This window comes from Chelonia mydas, chromosome 14 (genome assembly GCF_015237465.2).
Source record: "Chelonia mydas isolate rCheMyd1 chromosome 14, rCheMyd1.pri.v2, whole genome shotgun sequence".
Lineage (NCBI taxonomy): Eukaryota > Metazoa > Chordata > Testudines > Cheloniidae > Chelonia > Chelonia mydas.
The window spans coordinates 12,504,017-12,526,852 of record NC_051254.2 but is presented as its reverse complement, the minus strand read 5'-3'; the positions used below and the strand labels follow the sequence as shown (position 1 = coordinate 12,526,852).

The following is a 22,836-nucleotide window of genomic DNA, read 5'->3' as shown; positions in this document are numbered from 1 at the left end:
AACATGACTGTGTGCTTGTTGTTAATTAGTGCTTACTAAAGTCAGAAATGTATGTATCAGAATCAGATAGGAATTGCACAGCTATGGTGATGGAAGTCTTTATGATAAGCACCCCATTTAATTGTTAGTGTGTCTGCGCTACAAAGTTTTAGCAAGTTTGTTAACTGTGTTATCACCTGCCTGCTCCATACCCTGCTCCACATCCATGTTAGGTATAAAAATCAACTTTGCTGGAAAATCTGTTCACAACACAGCTGTCCCCAAACATGGCTAAAACATGGTCCTGTCTATGGTGCGCTTAGGAATGTAACCTTTTTGCCTTGTATTCCATGTTCTACAACTTTACATTGCTAAAAACAGTGTGAGACAGGCAGCCATTTTGGGAGGCAGAGTTGCTGCAGCAACATATTGTAGAGAAGAGATGCATATGTCCTACGTTTGTGTGCTCACACTCGCCCTCGGAGACTGTCTTTGTTCTTTCTTGTGTAGTTTGTTTCCTATAAGGACAGTCATTCAGACTGCTCTTTGTGTATGGACAAACATAACAAGGCCTTACTGCGTAGATGGCACTTAACCATGTTATAAACATGTCCCTGAATTATGCTGAAACTTTGCCCCCAAAACCAAAATCTAGGGGGGCATTAATTAGGATATGTCTCTTATGTATGTGCTCATTCATCCCTCTTAGCAGAATTACCATTGGTACTTAGGTTCTGTGAGGATATTTGTTCTGTGGTATCTTTACCTACATGGTTCTTTTCAGGTTAAAAGAAAGATGTGCAATTTCTATAAAAAGAGGACTTTCCTTTTCTGAACAGGAAAAATTTTACTGGAGTTTGCAAAAGTGTTTCATATTTTTGAGTAAATTTCATGGAGAACTTTGCCCCCCAGAAAGTACATTAACTTTTTATAAAGTGAGCCTTCTGCACTTAAAAGAATCATGTATTAATATGGCTAACATGGCTAAATGTTCTCTCAGCTGAACTGTTACCCAAAGGAGCTGAAGGTTCTTTAAAGTTCAAATCATATGGTCTCTTTGTCTAATAAGATGTAAAAAACCAACTGTGATGTAGGATAGGGTTTTTATTTTTTTATTCATCTGTGCTCGGTAGATACATTTCTCATTCAAGCAAAACTCTCTCTGAGTTGAGAATTTTGCCCAAGAAAGATGATTGGGGCCAATAGATGGATCTCTTTGGTTTGGGCCTTTATAATGTCGCTGAGAATGGGATATGGAGTCTTCCACATCTAGGAGACTGGTTTGAATCCAGGTCAAGTTGGTAAGTGAGAGCGTTGCCTCTGACGACTGGCTGATGACCTATGTGAAATATATTTGGGTTCTCAGTCTACCTTCTTTTGGACAAATGGCAGTTTGTCATTTGAATATCACAGCTACCACCTTCGTTGATTGTTGTAGCAAAGTCCAAGGACTGAAAGGGCTGTGGAGACTGAGTTACCTTGTCCTCCGAGGTATTTCCTCCAGAGTCGTATTATTTAGGAAGCACGTGCAGCTGCTGTCTGTCCTGAACCTGTTCTGTCAATAAACACAGCTGTGGCTCTACCAGTCTTATGTCTAGTAATTGATAGAACTCTAAGGGACTTGCCCCTCCCAAACAGTGAAGCAAACTCTCTTCCCCTCTTCTCCCTCCAATCTCATTCCTTCCTTGATAAGACAACTGACACAAATGGGATAAAGGCACAGACCAAATTGCTGCGCTGACTCCTGTCTAGGGCAGTGGTTTTCAAACTTTTTTTCTGGTGACCCAGCTGAAGAAAATTGTTGATACCTGTGACCCAGCAGAGCTGGGGATGAGGGGTTTGGGATGTGGGAGGGTCTCAGGGCTGGGGCAGAGGGTTGGGGTGCAGGAGTGAGGGCTGTGGGGTGTGGCTGGGAATGAGAAGTTCAGGGTGTGGGAAGGGACTCTGGGCTGGGCCAGGGGGTTGGGGTGTGGGAGGAGGTCAGGACTCTGGGCTGGGGGTGCAGGCTCTAGGGTGGGGCTGGGGATGAGGAGTTTGGGGTTGGGGGGCGGGGGCTTAGGTCTGGGGCAGGGGATTGGGGCGTGAAATTGGGGTGGTTCCTGGTCAGTGGTGCAGCCAGGGTGCAGAGGCAGGCTTCCTGCCTGTCCTGCCACCGCAGACCATGCTGCACCCCAGAAGTGGTCAGCAGCAGGTCCAGCTCCTAGGCTGAGGTATGCAAGCGGCTCTGCATGGCTCTCATTTGCAGGCACTGCCCCCTCAGTTCCCATGGCTGGGAACTGGCCAATGGGAATGCAGAGCCACTGGTCGGGGTGGGGGCAGTGTGCGGAGCCCTGTAGCCCCCTGCCTAGGAGCCAGACCTGCTGCTGGCCTCTTCTGGGGCGCAGTGCGGTGTCGGAACAGGTAGGAACTAGCCTGCCTTAGCCAGTCAGCACTGCTGATGGGACTTTTCACGGCCCAGTTGGCGGTGTTGACTAGGGCCACTGTGACCCAGTGCCTTCCAATACTGAGTTGCGACCCACAGTTTGAAAACCACTGGTCTAGGGGACATTTACAATATTTGAAAAGCTTCCAAGCTCCAGGTTGTTAATACTAACATGGACGTGTTGCTTCAAGGAGCAGGGCTGTATGTAACCTAGCCTCACATGCTGCTACTAGCTAGAGACAATGGACTGGACACAGTTAACCATTGAAAGCTCTAAAATAACGTGCTCGTAACCCTGTTGTGGTGATAGGCCAAAAACAAAGGTTTTAAAATCTAATATAGTCTCACTCTCGCACACAAATGAATGTTGAGTTTGGATCAAAGAGGACCTGAATCCACTCCCATTCTTTGTTGTGTATTGCAGTAGCATCTAAGAATCCCAGTCATGGACCAAGATCTTATTGTGCCAGGTGCTGTACAAACATAGAGCAAACGGCTCCTGACCTAAGGAGTTTTAATTTTGTAAAATCATAAGAGATTTAATCTAGCTCCAGTTTTACCTATATATTTTTTTCCTCATTTACAGGATGACAAATGCATTGCTTCTAGCATGTACTTATAAAAGCCTGTAGTATCATTTCAAGCGTGTGTGGAGGGGGATTCTTTTTTTTAAAAAAAGATGCTCATTTTAAATTTTAGGAAGATTGCAAGTTTCATAACCCAGCAGATTAATTCAGAAAAAAATCGAGTGATACAAGAGCGTTTTATGTACAGCTACAGTATGTCAGGACAAATGACGTCAGTTTCATTTGAAAGTAATTGTTTTTGAACATGAGTAGCATATAAATCACAATAACCTGGCTCTCCAAAGAGCCCCTCGGTGCAAACGGGCCGCAAAAGCAGATGTTTTATTTAATATTCAGGTGGCAGCACTCAATTCATTTAAAAATATATTTCCAAAGACTAAACCATCATAAAGCAGAAACATTGTTTCAAATGCTGATCTGCAACTTGTCCTTGAGAGTGCAGAGCACGCTGTGATGAGCTAATTGGTGGATTAAATGTGATGGGGAGGACAGGTGGTCTGTCTACATGCTGCACTACAGTTAGGTGTGGACTAGTTCTCCTGGGAGTGTAAATCCTCCCCTTCAAATCCAGGCTGGTAGATAGAAAATGATGACTGATGGCTCACTATTCTAGTGGATGTGAAATAAGTTGGTGGTTTCATTTGGTTCCCTAGTAAACAGATGTCCTTCTCATAAAATGATCTCCAGATTTAGCACTGATTAGCAGCCTTGTTGGCAATATCTGCAAAGAAACTAAAAAAGTGAGAGACAGATGTTAAAATACCCTTTTATTGATGCATCTATTCCTTGTCATTTATACATGTGCAAATTGACATTGGTGTAAATTGCTTACCCTTATTCAACCTTTGACACAGAGGTAAAGAGTGACCCAAGGGGTAAGGCAATAGAGGATTGGACCCAACCTCTAATGGCTGGGAATGTGAGATTTGCATTGATGCTACCTGTGATGTGGGTAAACCAAAGGCTTCTGTATCCTTTGCTTAGAATCATAGAATATCAGGGTTGGAAGGGATCTCAGGAGGTTATCTAGTCCAACCCCCTGCTCAAAGCAGGACCAATCCCCAGTTTTTGCCCCAGATCCCTAAATGGCCCCCTCAAGGATTGAACTCACAACCCTGGGTTTAGCAGGCCAATGCTCAAACCACTGAGCTATCCCTCCTCCCTTCCAGTAAGATAACTTTACAAGCACTAAATATACAAAAATATGTGCCAGCCCTAGGAATAGTTTAGTAGTTGGTCAAAACGATATCAAGCTGACTGTGTGCAGGAAAAGCTTAGGAGAAAATGATGGGTGGGTAGTGGGGTGTGGGGAATCCATGAAAGAGTTGTGATTTTTGAAGATTGTCCAGCAGACCGTTGAGAGGAGGTCAGTATAGCATATCACTAGTTTTCTGGGGAGCTGTATATAACTAAAAATTATACATATGCATGTACGGAGCATCTTCCATTCAAGGACCTCAAGGGTTTGGCAACCACATAGATAAAACAGGTGATAAGAGTTGGAATCTGCCATCCAGATTCAACAGCAGAGTCTTGCCCATAAACAGTTGAAGATAAATGTCTAGTTTCCCCTGTTTGCAGTGCTGGTGTAGCAGATATGTTGATCCCAGAATACTGGAGACACAAGGTGAAGGAGGTAATATCTCTTATTGGGCCAGTTTCTACTGGTGAAAGAGACAAGCTTGTGAGTTACACAAACTCTTCTCCCTTTAATATAAATTAGTGAACATTCTACTTTATTTTTCAAAGTTGCACTTCTCCCTGTGTTACTGCAAATCTTTTTGTTTAACCTTATTTTATGTAATCTCTGCTATTCTCAATTGACTAAATCTACTTAAAAAAGCTTTTAAGGAATTTGATAATCCTCTGCATTTAGGAGGTTTCTTACCTTTAATATTTCAATTTTGTTTGGATCAAAGAGCACTGTTGTAAAAAAAAAAAATACCAGATATGCTATATGTTTTCATGTATAGAAGATGGGTTGCCAAAAACCTCAATCACATGCTAATTAAAATCTAAGGAAGGAAACCTGCCTTTGTGAAATGTGGCGGAGCAGGAAAAGGCATGAGCAGAATGATGTTGGCTGTGTTTGGCACTTGACATCCAATCAGCGCAGTATAGAGCTCGAAAGTGTAGAGTGAGTCGGGTGCACTTCAACGCCTCTCTAAAACAGAACTGTATGCATTCCTCGCCTACCTGAGCTGCCAGTCACAGCTCGTGCTCTTGGCCATAGCCCCTATCCAGCAACCCATTCCCTTTTGTGTCTGAAGTGTATCAGCAGGTGTGATAGCTGGGTGCCCCACCCGCTCCTGTTCTCTTGAGTGCTTCATGTAGATGGATAATCCCCCCTGCAAATGCGTTGGGGAAGCAAAGAGCCTTTCTGTACCTCATGCAATAGTTATCATACCCATGCAATGCAGGGCAGGAGTAGCTTTGAGTGTTGGAAAATGTGACTAATTTCGTCTCTATTTATGATCTGTTGATGGCTACAGATTCTGTGGGCTCGACACACTTTCAAAAGGAAAATTTTTTTTTTAATTTTATTTTTGTATAAAAGATTAAAACTCAGCTAAATGAGGCCACTTCTAAAATCTCAGCAGCTGAAACTTCTCTCTGTCCTTTTCAGAGAGTATTTATTTGGGGGCAAATTTAGTGTGGCGGTAAGGTTTTACATTCTTTTTATTTCCTTCTGTGACCTCTACTATCTGAGCTCCTCACACATTAATAAACTTACCCCTTCATCTCCTCTCTGGAATAGGGAAATATTAGACTCTAATTCAGCTGATTACCCTCAGCTTCTGGTGACCTCAGAGGCATGGGTTCGGTGACCTCAGAGGCATGGGTTCTCAGAATCCTTTGAAAATTGAGGCCATAATTTCCCCATTTGTAAACTGAGGCACAGAGGGACTAACTGTGGCAGAACCAGGAATTGCACCCCATTTTTCTGAGTCTCAGGCTAGTGTTTTAACTAAAAGTCTGTCCTTCCAGAACGGAGGACCGAAATAGTCTATTTGTCTATGGAGCAGGTGCTGTGCAAGCAATGACAGCTGACTTTTCCAGCAACCTACTGGAGGTAGTACTCAGATGGTCTTGTCTAGATGAGAGATTTTGGCCTAGGATGCACAATCCCTCCCCCCTCACCCCCCAGTCATGGTTCTCCCTAGTGCTAGCTATGTGATGGGTTTTGTGATGTGATTATCTTTCTGCCAGGAACAGTACTGAGACCACCATTTCACTTAATAAAGGCCACCAGAGAGCCGTAAGACAGAAATGAGTTGCACGCTGCTGACCTTGGTGGGGTTTGAACTAATAACATAGAATTGAACAACTTCCCCTCCATAATTGCCAGTCTCCTGAGGCATGTATTCTTCTCCATATGTACCTTAAAAAAAAAATAGAATTAAGACATCTTCTGGCATGATATGGATCTGTTTTTGTTTTCTGTGTAGTGGCTTTGGTTGGGTATTCATGTGTTACTCTGCTACGATTTGGAAAGAATCATATTTTTACAGCAACATAACCCATTTTCCCTTTATTGTAATTGTTTTGGAATAAGAAGTAATCATCCAGGACTGACCAACTTGCTTTACTAAGCGTTCTGTTCTCACTTCTGGTAAATTGCTTTGAGAATTGAACAAAGCTCTGTTCAATCATGCAAGATATCCATTCCAAAGAACACCAGGAAAGTAAATCTACTTTAGCCCAATACAGTCATGCCTTTTACTTCTTAAAGATAAAGCTGTGTAAGAGCTGGATTCAAATGCACAGTACTTGTGAGTCTTCACTCATTAAATAAGGGAATTAAGTTGATCAAATAACTTCATCTGTCTTCCTTAAATCTCCATGTCTGAGAAGTGTTTAATTCATAATTTATTAGCAATAACATCCTACTTCATCCTTCTATAGGACCTTCCATCTGAGCATCTCAATGTGCTTTGCAAATATGAATTAAGCGATCTAACTCTCCTGTGAAGTAGAGTAAGTTTTATCACACCCAGTGCTTGCAATGGGGTGGTACGTGGTGGTAAGGTGTACTGGCACCCCTCCAAAGTGGCTATCTTTTGCTATGGAATCTCAGCTTTTCTTTTAAAAACAAGTCCGTCCTTGTCCACACGCATGATCACACTAGTTTAGCTAGAGGGGTGACGTGAAACGAGTGCCATTTTATGTGTGGACACTGACATTGATTTAAACTTTATATTGGTTTAGCTTCCACTTGTAGTTTAGGGCTTGTCAACACACAAACTTACACCAGTTTAATTAAACTGGTCATATGTGGACACAATAGTTTAGCTTGTCCCTGTAAATGTAGGGGTTTGCATTGGTACAAGTAAGTTTGTGTGTAGCTGTGATGGCTGCCATCTAGATTGGTGGTTCTCAACGAGGGGTATGTGTACCCCTGAAGGTGCGCAGAGGTCTTCCAGGAGGTACATCAACTCATCTAGATATTTGCCTAATTTTATACCAGGCTACGTAAAAAGCACTAGCAAAGTCAGCACAAACTAAAATTTCATATGGATACTGACTTGTTTATACTGCTCTATAGACTATACACTGAAATGTATGTACAATATTTATATTCCTCCAATTGATTTATTTTATAATTATATGTAAAAATTAGAAAGTCAGCATTTTCTCAGTAATAGTGCATTGTCACATTTGTATTTCTATGTCTGATTTTGGAAGCAAGTAGTTTTTAAGTACTTTGTACAGTGGCGGATTTAGAGTTAGTGGGGCCCTGTGCACAGCTTCATTTCTGGGGGGCCCCCCTCAGAACCCAACCAAGAAAAATAACATTCTTTCATTCCTCCTCTTCCCCACCACCCTCCCGTTTTTCATTCTTTTTTTCTTCCTCCTCCTCCTACATTATAAGTAATGGGAAGTAAATGAAAATAAAGTGAGATACCTTGATTGGGGCAGGGAGTTGGGGTATAGGAGGGGGTGTGCGGGCTCTGGGCTGGGGCAGGGGGTTGGGGTGCGGGAGGAGGGCGGTGGGGGGCACTTATCTTGAGTGGGGCAGCTCCCAAAGCGACCAGCACACACACCCCTCTGGCAGCAGCTCCTAGGCGGGAAAGTCAGGGAGTCTCCGCACGCTGGTGCCCACAGGCACCACCCCTGCAGCTCCCATTGGCTGCAGTTCCCGGCCAACGGGAGCTGCAGAGTCGGCGCTTGGGGCGGGGGGCAGCGATTGGAGACCCAACATCCCCCCCCCGGGGGCCACAGGGACGTGCCAACCGCTTCCGTGGGTGAAGCGGCATGGAGGGAGGGAGGCAGAGTGGGCAGGGAGCTGCCTTAGCCCTGCTGTGGTGCTGCTGGCACCTCCCTGCGTGCCCCTTGGGAAGAGGGGAGCAAGGGTCTCTGTGCACTGCCCAGGGTGGGGGCAGCACGCAGAGCTGCCTCCGCCCCGCCGGGGCGCACAGAGACGTGCCAGCAGCTGGCCACTTCTGGGAGCAGTGTGGGGCCACCAGGCATGGTATGCAGGCGGCCGGCCTGCCTGAGCCACTGGCCGGGACTCAGGAGCAGGTTGTCAGAGATTTGTCCTGCATTTTGGGGGCCTCACTGTCACTGGGGGCTTTGTGCCACCGCACAATTTGTTTCATGATAAATCCGCTCCTGACTGTGTAACGTGGGGGTGCGCAAGACAAATCAGACTGCTGAAAGGGGCAAGGTTGAGAGCAGCTATTCTAGACTGACACCAGGACCTGAACTGGGGACTTCCATAGCTAAAAGAATGAGTCAGGCTGTCCAGCTGAGAGCTGTAACAAGCTTTCATTCTCAGTGGATTGATCATTGGAGGAGTAGAGAGGGGGGAAAAGAGACACACAACCTACTGGTCTCTCTGTGTGCGTCACCCGTGCAATTCCTGAAACCTGCAGAGCCCATGGACGTTTTCTGACCTCGCCTATGGGGAGTCTAGCTCAAAGAGCCAGGACAGAACACAGTCATATTTTGAATATCTGAGCAATCTGCTGGGAGTGGTGCTTCATTTTGGCAACTTGCCTGGGTGTAGTTCATTTTGTGGGTGGAGTCGGGAAGTCTCTTTCCCAATGTCTCATCCATCGTGCAGATGATAAAACTGAGATACGTAGAGGCTATATGCCTCACCCAAGATTACCGTGGGTCAAAGCTGGGCCTAGTGAACCTGAGCTGACTTACTGTCTCACATCAAAATCATGCAAAATGTAGTTCTGACTGAATTTTAGTGTCTTGGATTCACAATGATTCCTAGTGTGTACGAATGCCATAGATAGAAAACGGTTGCATCAATTTTCTTCAGAAGAGAAATGCTGAGTTCTACATAGCTCTTCATTAAATACTAATGTGGGTGCCTGAACAGTGGTGGGCTAGCTCACCGGCCAGTGAATCTAAGAACACTCCTAGCAGCCACAGGATTTGAGTCTCTTCAGGGCTAAAGTTCTATTTCTCCTAATAAAAACTTAGCATAAGTTCAACATATAAATCGTGTCCTTTCCCCTAAGTTGAGCATAATGACAACTATGAAGCCCTAGAGGGCTATGGATTTGTTAAGCTATGGATACAAAAGAGCATTGGCCCTCAGAAGCAAAAGCCTAGCATCCTTCATCTGAATGCAGGAAGTTTTCCTGGACTTCATTGAGTTTATAAGGTTGATTGAGGCTGCTAGCCATTGCATACAATATTCACCTAAACTGGTTTCCTACTCCCACTAGTTCATCAAGCTCTCTGGGCCAAAAATTGCCCTTGGTAAAAATACTCATGAAAGAGCAGTAAGTAGCCACTGGACTGGCGTTTCAGACATGTTGATGAAGGGCAAAACGTCCTATGGCAGGTCCAGCACAATGTGTTCCAGGGATGAGCGTGCTATGAACTCCTCATGACAGAATTAGTTTGCCTTGCATCTTTTATAGATGGCATATGCTGGTACACTGACTGTACTCCCTCAGATCCAGATTAATCCCTTGAGGAAAATGGTGCATGGGTGGTATTTTAGCAATTCATTGCTTCAAACACTCGGTGTGAAATAGACGTCTACTTCTGTTTGTATGAGGGGGGGAGAGAACTCCCTATAGCCTTCCCCTTCCTTTTATGCGTGCACTAGCACAGCAGAGGACAAGACTGGGCACTATATCTTCTTCTAACTTTCCTTTCCTCTTCCTTTTGCTTTTATTACTGTTGGTTAAGTCTGAAATTAAATGTAAGGGCTTTACTACAATACTGTATGTTCATGCAGACCCACAGTCTGGCCCCTGTACCATTCTCTCCCTTATGTACTTAGGCAATAAAAACCTCTTTGGAAAAAGAAAAGCAACACTGGAAATTGCTTTGGAGAAGCAGACTCTTCTCACAAGCTGTTTTGTAAGGCTTTCCATGACACACTATCATCAGTATGTGTGTGGTAGGTAAGATGGTAACACACACACCCCCCCCCCCCGGTAGATAATATTGTATAGACTCCCATCATGAACTTTGCTTTCCTTTTTAAAAAGTATATAAAATATTAAATACAACAGAACTGAAAAGTCGGGGCCTTGCAGTCACTTGTGTGTAGCCTGGTAATGGAGTATGCATTTCAGAGGGCAGAGCACTTGGGAGGATATGGATTCTCATTGCCAGTGTAAATACAGGCTACTAAGCCCATTGAGTAATTCCATTAATCTCAACGTTATAGTCACCTCCCACCATTGGGATGGGAGCCACTATGGTCTTTGAATTTTTCTGCTGTGATCCCTGGTTTGTGGCAATGGATTGTTCATGTGCAGAAGTCCATTTAGGGACAAATTCTGCAGTCTTTACTTAAGCAAAACTCCAATTGAAATTCTTTTTGCCTTTTCCTGCTGAGTCATTGTCATATAGTTTAAGGCCGGAAGGGAGCAACAGATCATCTAGTCTGACCTCCTGTATATCACAGGACACCTACACCACCCAGCACCCACACACTGCACTCAACAATTGAAATTAGATCAAACTATTACTATCCGCAGGAGACTAGAGTATTATGTGCCACAGGCAGAGACTAGGCAGTGCTGGCAGGGAAATGACTGTGAAAATGAAAGCTCTGGCTTTATTAACTTTTGTAAGATGCTTTGAAGATAAGTACAAAATACATTTAGTGTGAGATCTCTTAGGAGGTTTTTCATATGTCTCTTATAATGAAGAGCAGGGAAATACGGGAGAGACCGTATCAAGTCTGGCCCAAGCCTGACTGACTTAGAGATCCAGAAACACACATGTTTTCAAGAAAGCTTTTTCCAGGAACACAGGTTGTGTGTGTGTGTTTAGTCTTGCAAAATTGTCATGAAAACTCAGCATCCAATTTAAAAAAAAAAAAATCTACTTACTCAATGCTTAAAAAGAGGATGATTTTATTACCCAGCTGTCAAGGTTCATTTCCCCACTCTGAACTCTAGGGTACAGATGTGGGGACCTGCATGAAAACCTCCTAAACTTACTTTTACCAGCTTAGGTTAAAACTTCCCCAAGGTACAAACTATTTTACCCTTTGCCCTTTGGACTTCCACTGCCACCACCAAATGTTTATCTGGGTTTATTTATTAGGAAAGCGTTGTTTGGAAATGTCTTTCCCCCCCAAAATCCTCCCAACCCTTGCACCCCACTTCCTGGGGAAGGTTTGGTAAAAATCCTCACCAATTTGCATAGGTGACCACAGACCCAAACCCTTTGATCTTAAGAACAATGAAAAAGCATTCAGTTTCTGAAAAGAAGGATTTTAATAGAAGTAAAAAGTAAAAAAAGAACCACCTCTGTAAAATCAGGATGGTAAATACCTTACAGGGTAATTAGATTCAAAACATAGAGAATCCCTCTAGGCAAAACCTTAAGTTACAAAAAGACACACAGACAGGAATATCCATTCTATTCAGCACAGCTTAATTTCTCAGCCATTTAAAGAAATCATAATCTACCGCATATCTAGCTGGATTACTTACTAAGTTCTAAGACTCCATTCCTGTTCTGTCCCCGGCAAAAGCATCACACAGACAGACTCTTTGTCTCTCCCTCCCTCCAGCTTTTTAAAGTATCTTGTCTCCTCATTGGTCATTTTGGTCAGGTGCCAGCGAGGTTATCCTAGCTTCTTAACCCTTTACAGGTGAAAGGATTTTTCCTCTGGCCAGGAGGGATTTTAAAGGGGTTTACCCTTCCCTTTATATTTATGACACCAGCAAAAGAAATTTCTTACACAGGAGGAGGGGGTATAATTTTTATTAAGGGACTGCATGGGAAAAGGAAGAAATGAGGCTTTTGTGTGTGTGTGTGTGTGTGTATATGTATGTGTATATATATAAAATCAAATCTTTGGCGCATTAATACCACAGTATTTAATGTCTTAGACAACATATAGGTAGAATCCTCTCTAAAAGCGATGGTTTCCAAAGCTTTCTATTTTATATACCAGCAGGAGTCATGTTGCTGGAAGTCAAATGGCAAATATGACTGTGTGCTAAGAGTGGTATTATCCATTCTGAGAGCTGGGATTGAGGGCTGAGCTGAAAATCTGGAAATCAGCAGCATGACAGAGGAAAAAGTAGAAATCCTAGACCATAGACAAACTGTATATAATGTCAATATCAATAAATTGGAAACTGTAAATGGAAGTTCATTAGTTTTCCTCAAGATAATAGAAAAATAGAGTAATAAAATAAACATTTGAACACTTATGCATATCTCAATAGTCTCATGTTTTCAATTAATAATTATTTTTGCAATGAAAATTAATTGCTGTACTTTTTCATCTGTAGAGCAGAGCGATGAATCATTATGTACTAGTTATTGCCTCAGACTCCTACTTCAGCCACCTCCAGTAGTGTATCCGTTTAGCACTCACTCGTATGATACAACTTTTACCCTCAAAGAGTCACCCAATATTTCATTCTTAAAGGATGGTTTCCCCAGCTAGTCTTGGACTGATGAAAGGATTCCTCTATGCTTTGGTCTCTGTTATCAAACAATCCCTTTTCTGCCCATCTAGGGAGGGAAGAATGACTCTATCCAAAACTAACTTTGATAGGTGCTCGCAGAAGGGGACGTTGTGATGGGTGTGCTACCCTTTTAAGAGACAGTCTGGGCTTACAGCCAATTGCAGCCTGGGCAGTCAAGGAGCAACCTGCCCTCAGGTTGAGGCAACATATAAACAGGAAAAGGAAGCTGAGAAAAAGAGAGATGGGACCAGCAGCCATGTTGACTGCTATGGGTTGTGGGCCCTCGGATACTAGCTTTGGAGACTCTTTCTGTCTAGAAGTTTGGTTGCTCTGACTCAAGGCTCTGAGGTATGGGCCTTATGAACTTCGTTAAATCATTCCTTCCTCAACCTGCTGCCTAAGGGGAAGGGAGAATGCCTTCCTGCCTCCTAGAAAAATAAGAGAATTAGAAACTCTGATGGCCAAGGTTGGTTTGGAGGCCTTCTTAAAGGGGACACTTTTTGTTGTAAGTGTGGTTTTGGCCTCCCCCTTCTTGGGAGACCTAATACAGACATAAATATGATGCAGTCAAGAGAGTTACAGCATTTATTAATATGCTTTTCAGGTCAAAATCATACATAGATTTCCATATTGCTTTCATGTTCCCTATCTACTAGTTTTGCTCATGCTCTTGAAAGCTTTGTGTTGTGATCCAGGTTACTCGGAACTTTGTCAGTCAAGGCACCGACGTTTGATAGTGAGTAAGCAAACAGAGTGGTGGTGATCATGGTGGTACTGCATGAGTACTTTACAAGTACTGTACATAAATGTACTGGACTTTCAGACATCAGCAGTATTTTTTTGAGTTAAATGCTAATCCTCGAGGGACTGAGCTGAACTTTCTTAAACTTTCATGCGCATGAAAGTTTATCTTTGGACAGGTTGAGATGCAAAGCGTGGAAAATTCATCCCAAAATAAACTTGAGAAAGATATGAGCAACTAAGGACTTGTCCACTCACACCAATTGTTCTGCTCAAACTATTCCAATATAGTTAAAGTGGCACATTGCAATTGTATCACAATAAGGTTACTTTGTATAGTTGTTTTTCTCAGGAAAGGGAAATAAAGTATACTGGTATAAAGCACTTTTATACTGATATAACTGTGTTCGCACTGGGGTGTGTACCACTGCAGCAATTTTGGTTAAGAAAATCGCATCCCTATCCAAATGAGTTATACTGGTTCAAAAAAACTTGTGTGGATCAGGCTTAAGTCCCAATTTCTATTCTAACCCCTCTTTGTTATCCACTATAATGCTCACTAGTGCATCTGTTATCGGCCTTTAGTAATTTTTTTTATCTAATAGATTTGTTAATCTTATAACCAACCCACTCCACCACCTGCTATCCGGATGAACCTGTTATCATGTAAGGCTGATCCTGTGGCTGAAGCGCTGTCTTCGGGTTTTGGAAGTCTGGGTTTGATTTCTGGTTGTGACTACTATGCCTTTGGGAAAACCACTTCATTCTTTTGTGCTGCAGTTCTCCCTCTGATGATAGCACTTCCTTTACCTCAGATTGACCTTGAAGGGAGCTGTGGATAAATTCATCTCATGTGGTAATAGCAGCATATTAGTACTTAAGTAGAAAATGTATATTCACTAAATCATGAAAGCTGCTTAGGTGGCTTGACCCCCTGGGAACTGTTTAGCTTATTTATAGGGGCTGCCATTGACTGCTGTTTGACAGGGATTGTCTGAGTAAAAAAAAAAAAATCACTTTAATGGAAACTGTTGGTTGGTGTTAATTGATGTTTAACCAGCTATTAAATCAGTGTGAATTTCAGAGCTTTGGGGTTTTTTTTAATACAGAAGTTCCCAAATAAAGATTAAAAGTGGATGAAATGCACTGTCTCTTTTATGCTTGTTTTTATTCAGTACCGTATTTTATTTCATTACAAGTATTTTCAAAGTTAGATCATTGATAGCTGTGCACATAATAGACTTAAAGGCTATCTAGTTTCCAAAGAGTCATCTACACAGAATAGTTTTTGGATTAAATTCTCTTTGGATTTAGAAGGTTTAAAAAACATCACACACTATGCCTTTCAAGGATGATGAAGTGTTCTGAACCCTGTAATAGACTGGCACTGTATTATATTTTATAATATTTTGCACTCTGAGCCCCTTTCATTATAGGATCACTGAAGCTCTTCATACACTTAACACTTCTTTGAGGTGAGTAGGGTGAAATGGAGGAGGAGGAGGTTAGGAGACTTGTTTAAAGTAATTCTTTAGCAGTCAGAATTAGAACCCAAGAACTGTAAGTCAGGAATTCTTGTTCTATGCAAGACTCTCTCTGTTTTATGTGGAATGGGTTTCCTTGCAAATTCCAGAGTCTGACTACAAAAGCAGTTGGAAATTCATTCACAATCTAGTTCTGTGTATTTTAAACTGCTGCATGCAGGTCTTCTAGGCTCATCTTTAGTTGAAGCAAATTAGGGTTGTCGATTAATCGCAGTTAACTCACATGACTAACTCAAAAAATTAATCGTGATTAAAAAAATTAATTGCAATTAATTGCACTGTTAAACAACAGAATACCAATTGAAATTTATTACATATTTTTGACTTTCTAGTGTCCTCCCAAAATGTGGCTGCTCTAGCCCTTTGGTCATGGTGCGGTGTGGAAAACTTGACTGTCCACTGAATTTGACTATCCAAAGGACAAAGAAAATCAGCCCATGGGATTTTGGGTTAATTTTGGTGGATTCCCAGAGCACTAGTCAAGGGGGGCTATGTCTACATTGCAGAACAATAGAGCTTGAACCCTTGGTCTAGGCTTGACTCAGGTTTGGACCTTCTGCCCCTGAGGGGTTCTGAAATCCTGAGTCCTGTGTTAGCACAATTTGTGTGTGGACAGAAAGGGGTTTGGCTTGAGCCTGAGTTTGAACTCTGGCTTCCATTGTGGTGTAGACATACACTACAAGGCTTGAAACAGATGGTCCTTGCAACATGCTATAAGGGTAGGAAATGAAGGACTTCCTCCTCTGAAGAGTGTTCAGGAAAGGACTGTCTGTCAAGAAGGGCTTGATCCTGGCCAAACTAAGCTATGATGAGTGTTCCTGGTTGCTACTATAATACCAATGATAAATAATAAGCCAGACCCATCCTGACTGGTTGTCACTGCTGGACAAGAACATACAGTGAGAGGTGATTGCTCAAATGTAAAATGCATACATGTTGAGGAGCAAGTGAGTGAATTTTGTTTGAAGTCTGAGACATTAAAAACAGTGGGTCAACTAAACAACGGTCACAATCACACTTTTTATAGTAGATGCCAGTTTCTTCCGGTATGAATGGCAATAATGAGTGCATATAACCTGGCATGATGGTGTGTGGACTGGGGTGACTGAATTCACCGTTTCTCCCAGGACCAACTGTAATGATGCTAAAAGTCACAGTTTTCAGAGTAGCAGCCGTATTAGTCTGTATCCGCAAAAAGAAAAGGAGGACTTGTGGCACCTTAGAGACTAACAAATTTATTTGAGCATAAGCTTTCGTGAGTTACACACGAAAGTCACAGTGTACATAGAGCCCTCATTGCGATCAGATATTAGACAGCAGATAATCAGAACTAGGTTTCCCTTTAAGGTCGAGCAGCCTTATTTTAGTAAGGTATTTTAGGGGCATCAACTTTTTTTATTGACATCTTCACCTCGGAAACATGAAGTCTTTTCGTGTGTGGCTTGGCTTTACAGTGATTTGTGATACCACTGATTTTTCTTTCACTGGATTACATTGGTGTTTTGTGGAGTATTCCTATTTCAGTCTATAAATTGTCCCAAAATATTGGGCCTATTGCTTCCAATAATAATTTTTTTGGGGAAAAAATTATGCTTGGATCACATAATCTATTTAAACTACTAATATTTTATGTAAAACAATCTCAAAGGAGCCTGGAATTTTCAGCTTGATCTCCTGTTCTTCTGTAAAGTACTCATCATTTAAAGAGGTTCAGGCTGAATTGATTAAATGAGAGAAGCTGAGTTTTGGGCTCGGGTTTTTGGATTTGGTTTACTACACCTCTAATTCTAAGGACCTCCAGGGCTTATTTTTAATAGCCATCTCCCAGTGTTTTAAAGAAATACATTCTGAATGTATTGCAATGTGTATTTTAATTACAATTCAGTTAATCAAAACAATTTCTGGGGTGTGTATATAATACAGACGTATAGGAAAAGCTAAAGTGAATTTTATGAAATTGTACGTTCTTGCAAAGAGAGGTTAATAATCCCATTGTTCTGTTTGGGCCCATTTTATCAAGTTTCTTACAGATACAGGAAATTATTTGTATTACAGTACAAGTCCCAGCTGCCCCAATCAGGATCAGCCCCTACTACCCAAACAATCCATAATCCAATTTTGCAAATCCTAGCAATCTGAATTTAGCATGGGATGAGTGTTTGCAGGACTTAATAATAGTCTTTTTCAAGACAACTCAGTCCACTTCAAATAGTGTTATGCTAATAAAAGTAAGCTTGGGTCCTTCACAATGAGAAATTAGTCTAGCTCTTCATGTGTTGACAACAATTTCATGGCAAATGTGTGAAGTGTTGCCAAATATGGTGCACATAACATGGTCATACTAAATATTAATCTCCCAGACAATGTATAACAAAAGGTTGAAACTGTAAATGGAGACTCATAATAGAGGCAGTTTAATTTTCTTCTATTTTTTCACTTCTCCTTTCTTCCTCATTTGCGGTGGCATTTATGGTTGTGTTTGGTCTTTCTCATTTTGTCTGATGCATCATATTATCTGCTTTAATGGTTTTGTATCCTAAATTGTTAATTCCTGTGGAATAACATATGCAATATCTTACTCACTACATTAGACATGGGTTCAGTGTTGTTTCTGAGTACATTTAATCTGTATCTTTGCTGATTTTTCATTCTGTGTAAAGAATTTATACCTGATATGAAAATTCTAGATTTTTTTCAAAATCGCTGCTGAGCTAAGCAACTTGAGGTTGATGATAATATCTGCCTTTGGCATTACATTAATTTTTAATCTGTATTTTGTAATACCCAAAGATATTCAGTAACCACAGTGCATGATAACTTTCAACCACAGTGCACGATATTCTTGGTGTAGCTTCATGAAGTAAACAGAGTTACGTGAGGGATGAATGTGGTCTAATCTGAATACATCAGTTAATAAACTGATCAAAGGGGAGAGTGTCACCTTGACCTGAACAAGAATTCCATGGAGCTTAAAGCTCCTCTCTTTCAACAGAAGTTGGTCCAGTAAAAATATTACCTAATCCACCTTGTCTGTGTCATATATCCTGAGATCAACATGGCTACAACAAAACTGCAAATTTAAATTACAGTCAGTCTGAAAAAAGTTAAGTAGTTTCAAGCTCTACATCTGCCCCTGAGTCTCCCTACCCACTCAGCCCTGGTCTACACTAGGACTTTAGGTCGAATTTAGCAGCGTTAAGTCGATGTAAACCTGCACCCGTCCACACAATGAAGCGCTTTATTTCGAATGAAAGGGCTCTTAAAATCAATTTCCTTACTCCACCCCTGACAAGTGGATTAGCGCTTAAATCGGACTTGCCGGGTCGAGTTTGGGGTACTGTGGACACAATTTGACGGTATTGGCCTCCGGGAGCTATCCCAGAGTATTCCATTGTGACTGCTCTGGACAGCACTCTCAACTCAGATGCACGATTGTCTGCCATTGCTCTGACGCAGGGAGGGGCGACTGATGACATGGCTTACAGGGTTGGCTTACAGGGATTTAAAATCAACAAAGGGGGTGGCTTTACATCAAGGAGTATTTCAGGCAGGACTTCATGGAGAGTTCCAATAAGAAATGGTGTACCTAAGTAATTGTTCTTATTGGAACAAGCAGGTTGGTCTGGCCTCTGATTGATACATGGCTAGATTTACCTCGCTGCACCTTCTCTGTGAGTGACTGCAGTGTGACCTAGAGGAATGAGTCCCCTAGACGGGGAGGGGGGGAAGCAAATGAGTACAAAACAAGTCTGGTCTCTTTCTTGTTTTGATCCACTCCATCTATCTTTTACGTCTTTGGCTGGCAGCAGACGGTGCAGAAGGACTGCATGCCATCCACATCTCATGGCTGCTCGGCAGAAGATGGTACAATAGGACTGCTAGCCATCCTCATCTCTTGCCCGCCCGGCAGAAGATGGTACAAGAGGACTGCTAGCAATCCGTATCGCCTGCCTGCTCACCATAAGGTGGTTCAATAGGACTGACTGCAGGACTAAAGAGAATGACCTGATCAAGTCGCTCCAAATTTAGTCCCTGCGCCCATGTCTGCCCAGGCGCTCCTGATCGACCTCAGAGAGGCGACCAGGAGCACCTCGGACATGATGATGATGGCTACCAGTCCTACTGTACCGTCTGCTGCCATAAGGCAAGGGGTTGCTGCTGCTGTGTAGCAATGCAGTACCACGTCTGCCAGCACCCAGGAGACATATGGTGACGGTTACCTGAGCGGGCTCCATGCTTGCCGTTGTATGGCGTCTGCACAGGTAACTCAAGAAAAAAGGCGCAAAACGATTGTCTGCCCTTTTTTTTCATGGAGGGAGGGAGGGAACGGGGGCCTGACGATATGTACCCAGAACCACCCGCGCCAATGTTTCAGCCCCATCAGGCATTAGGATCTCAACCCAGAATTCCAATGGGCAGCGGAGACTGCGGGAACTGTGGGATAGCTACCCACAGTGCAACGCTCCGGAAGTTGACGCTTGCCTCGGTACTGTGGAAGCACTCCGCCGAGTTAATGCACTTAGAGCATTTTCTGTGGGGACACACATGCTCGAATATATAAAACCGATTTCTAAAAAACCGACTTCTATAAATTCGACCTAATTTCGTAGTGTAGACATACCCTCAGTTTTGCAATCACAATTTCCTATATTTCAAGTCGTGTGTGGTTTTTTTTTTCCTTCTCTGCTGCTGTGTCCTATGTCACACAGAGGGAAACTGACTAATTAGTCCAACAAGCAAAGAAAACAAATTTTAAAAATAGAGTATACTTTTTCCTCTAATCTTTTTCAGTTCTAGTCATAATTGTAGCAATAACAGATAAACTTCTCTGACAGTAGTATGATTTTTAAATTGACTGTGTTCCTTTTAAGTTGGAATAGAGCTGCTCTGATTCCTTGCCCCTCATCAAACTAAGAGTAAATAATCATATAGTGATATATATTTTCCATAGCATCTAAATGACTTTTGAGTAGAGCTGAGCTAACAAGAGTAGGTTTTTCAGTTGAGGGGAAACTCAAAAATCAGGGAAAAAAAAATCTGGTTCGGGTAAAACATTTTTTTTTCTTTCAAAATTGTCAAATTAAAGAACAAATAAAATTGTTTTTGAGATGACTGAAATCTTCTGAGACAACCAAAAACAAAATTTCCAATTCTTTTCAAGTCAATCAAAACATTTTGGCTGACTCCTAACAATTTTTTGGGGCATCTTTCTTTTTAATTCAGCTGTGTCGGGCATTTTTTTGCCCTTTTTGTAGTGGTTCTTGTTTTTTAATTCGCCATATTTGAAATAAAAATGCTGTTTTGAAACTAAGTGGAATGAAAAGTTTTGAGACTTTTGATTTTTTTTTTTTTCCAGCTGAAGCTTTTCATTGAACTTGACCCAAATTCAGCAAATAATTTCAGGCCCCAAAATGCATTTTTCAGGGAGGGGAGAGAGGTCATTTTTTTTTTTTTTTTGGTCCAGTTCAATTAGGAGCACAAGTAACATTGAAAGCCAACACACTTCTGTGATAGATAAAGGGGGGAATAGCTCCCTTTGATGGATACCCAGCCTAGCAGTTAGCTGTAAAATCCCTCTTCGTAGCTATTCTTTACTTGCTTTATCTGTAAAGGGTTAAAAAGTTCCCCAGGTAAAGGGAAAAAAAAATGTGGGCACCTGATCAAAAGAGCCAATGGGAAGGTACAACTTTTTAAAATTGGGAAAGAAACTATCCCTTTGTCTGTTGCTCTCTGGGTTGGAGGGACAGAGCAACCATGCTATAAGCAGCTTAAGCCAGGTATGATCAGATCATGCTTAGAACTACTTATCTGAACTCCAAATGTATCAGTAAATCAGAATGTTTAGCTAGACGTGATTAGGGTTATTTCTTATTGGCCTGTGTATTCCTCTGTGCTAATCCCAGATGCTTTTGTTTGCTTGTAACCTTTAAGCTGAACCCCCAAGAAAGCTATTTTGGGTGCTTGATTTTTGGAATTGCGCTTTTAAAATCTAGCAAAAACCTAAATTCCAAATGTTTTTTCTTTTTTTTTATTTTTAATAAAATTTACCTTTTTTAAGAACAGGATTGGATTTTTGGCGTCCTAAGAAGTTTTTGCATGTTGTTTGATTAGCTGATAGCCACAGCTAATTTCCTTTTTGTTTTCTTTCTCAGCTCTTCCCCGGGGAGGCGGGGGGGAGGCTTGAGGGTACCCCACAGGGAGGAATTCCCAAGAGCTCCTTCCTGGGCTCAAAGGGGTTTTGTTTTTGTTTTTTTTGCATTTGGGTGGTGGCAGATTTTGCCAAGGTCGGAGAAAAGCTGTAACCTTGGGAGTTTAATACAAGCCTGGAGTGACGAGTATTAATTTTTAAAATCCTTGCAGGCCCCACTTCTGCACTGGGAGTGACGGTTGGGATTCAGCCTTGACAACTTCTATATCCCTATTTCATCTATGGGTCTCAACACTTTATGCAGTTGCGTTTTTGTTGTCCCATTCTACAGATGGAGAAACTGAGGTGCAGGGACATTAAATGACTTGCTTAAGGTCACAGAGAGAGTCAGTGTCAGAGCAGGGAATAGAATCTGTCTCCTAACTCCCATTTTTGTGGCCCTATTTGTTGGACTATGCTGCCTCTTATGACGTTGGAGAAGTTTGTTGAAGGGCACTTTCCCAGCTTCTTACTAATGATAGAAAGTATTTTTGGTGCTAACCTACTCCAGCCCAGTCTCATCACAGGGCAGCAAGTAGCTTGTTTCTCCAGTCTCTCATTTGGCCTGTTCTTTAGGGGAAGCCTGTTCTGGTTCAGCAGGACCCAATAAAGTGCACATTGGTCTCATGATATCTTTCCATTCTCACCAGAATAATTAGGAAATCAGAAAGGGGAGGATAATGGAGTAGTGCAGTATAGGGTAGCCAAGCTGCATGGTTAGAGTGAACCAGATTTACTTCTGGTGCGACTCTAACAAAATCGGACGAATTTGGACTAAAATGTGTGTGTCCTGTGAAATCTCTTGTTAGCGCTAATGTTTGAAAGCTCTCAATATATTTGCTGGAATGACTATTACACGAATGTGTCACTGACTTTCCACATCAGGCCATCTTGGTTGGTTTTGTTGGTTGGTGTGGAAGCATGGAGTGTGTGCCCACTGGTAATGGAAACTGGCTGTCTCATTCAGCAATCCTTTTCCTTAACCAGCTTTGACCAGAATGTTGCCAACAGCTGAAGTCGCAGGTCTCTCTGCTGGAATGGAGGAATGACACTTTCCAAGAGATCTGTATATGAAATGTATATCAGTAACCTCCTTTCTGATCTTCCACTGGGATCATACTTGAAAGTGGGATATACAGTAAAAACTTATTGGTTGAAATCCTGTCCACATTTAAGTTAATAGCAAAACTCACAGGGTCTTCAGTGTGGTAAAGAGTCATGCGTTATTTCCACCTCCCATGTTTATTTTAGAACATGCAAAATCAACTGCAGGCATTAAACTATTGGATACTATTAAACCTATTTGTGTGTTTTCTTTGATGGAAGTAGTATTATGTTTTGGATGTCCTTGAGAAAGACCAGCTTGTAATTTGTGCAGTCCCCCAAAGGGAAACTTTACTGATAACTTGTACAACAATTCAAGCAATAAGCATTGTTAAATGTGTTTATAACTTCATGC

At 42.0% G+C, this 22,836-nt stretch overlaps 1 long non-coding RNA gene across 2 annotated transcripts in view; it reads left to right on the top strand.

Moving 5' to 3' along the window:
* The window catches only part of LOC122462899, a 185,117-nt gene that overhangs the window by 2,769 nt on the left and 159,512 nt on the right, over positions 1-22,836 (top strand). Inside the window, exon 1 of one of the 2 annotated variants that reach the window (XR_006285788.1) lies at positions 13,559-14,502. The exons of the other annotated variant lie outside the window; for it this stretch is intronic. This is a non-coding gene — a long non-coding RNA (uncharacterized LOC122462899). Of the gene's footprint in view, positions 1-13,558; positions 14,503-22,836 lie in introns of those variants that run through there. 2 annotated transcript variants of the gene reach the window in all.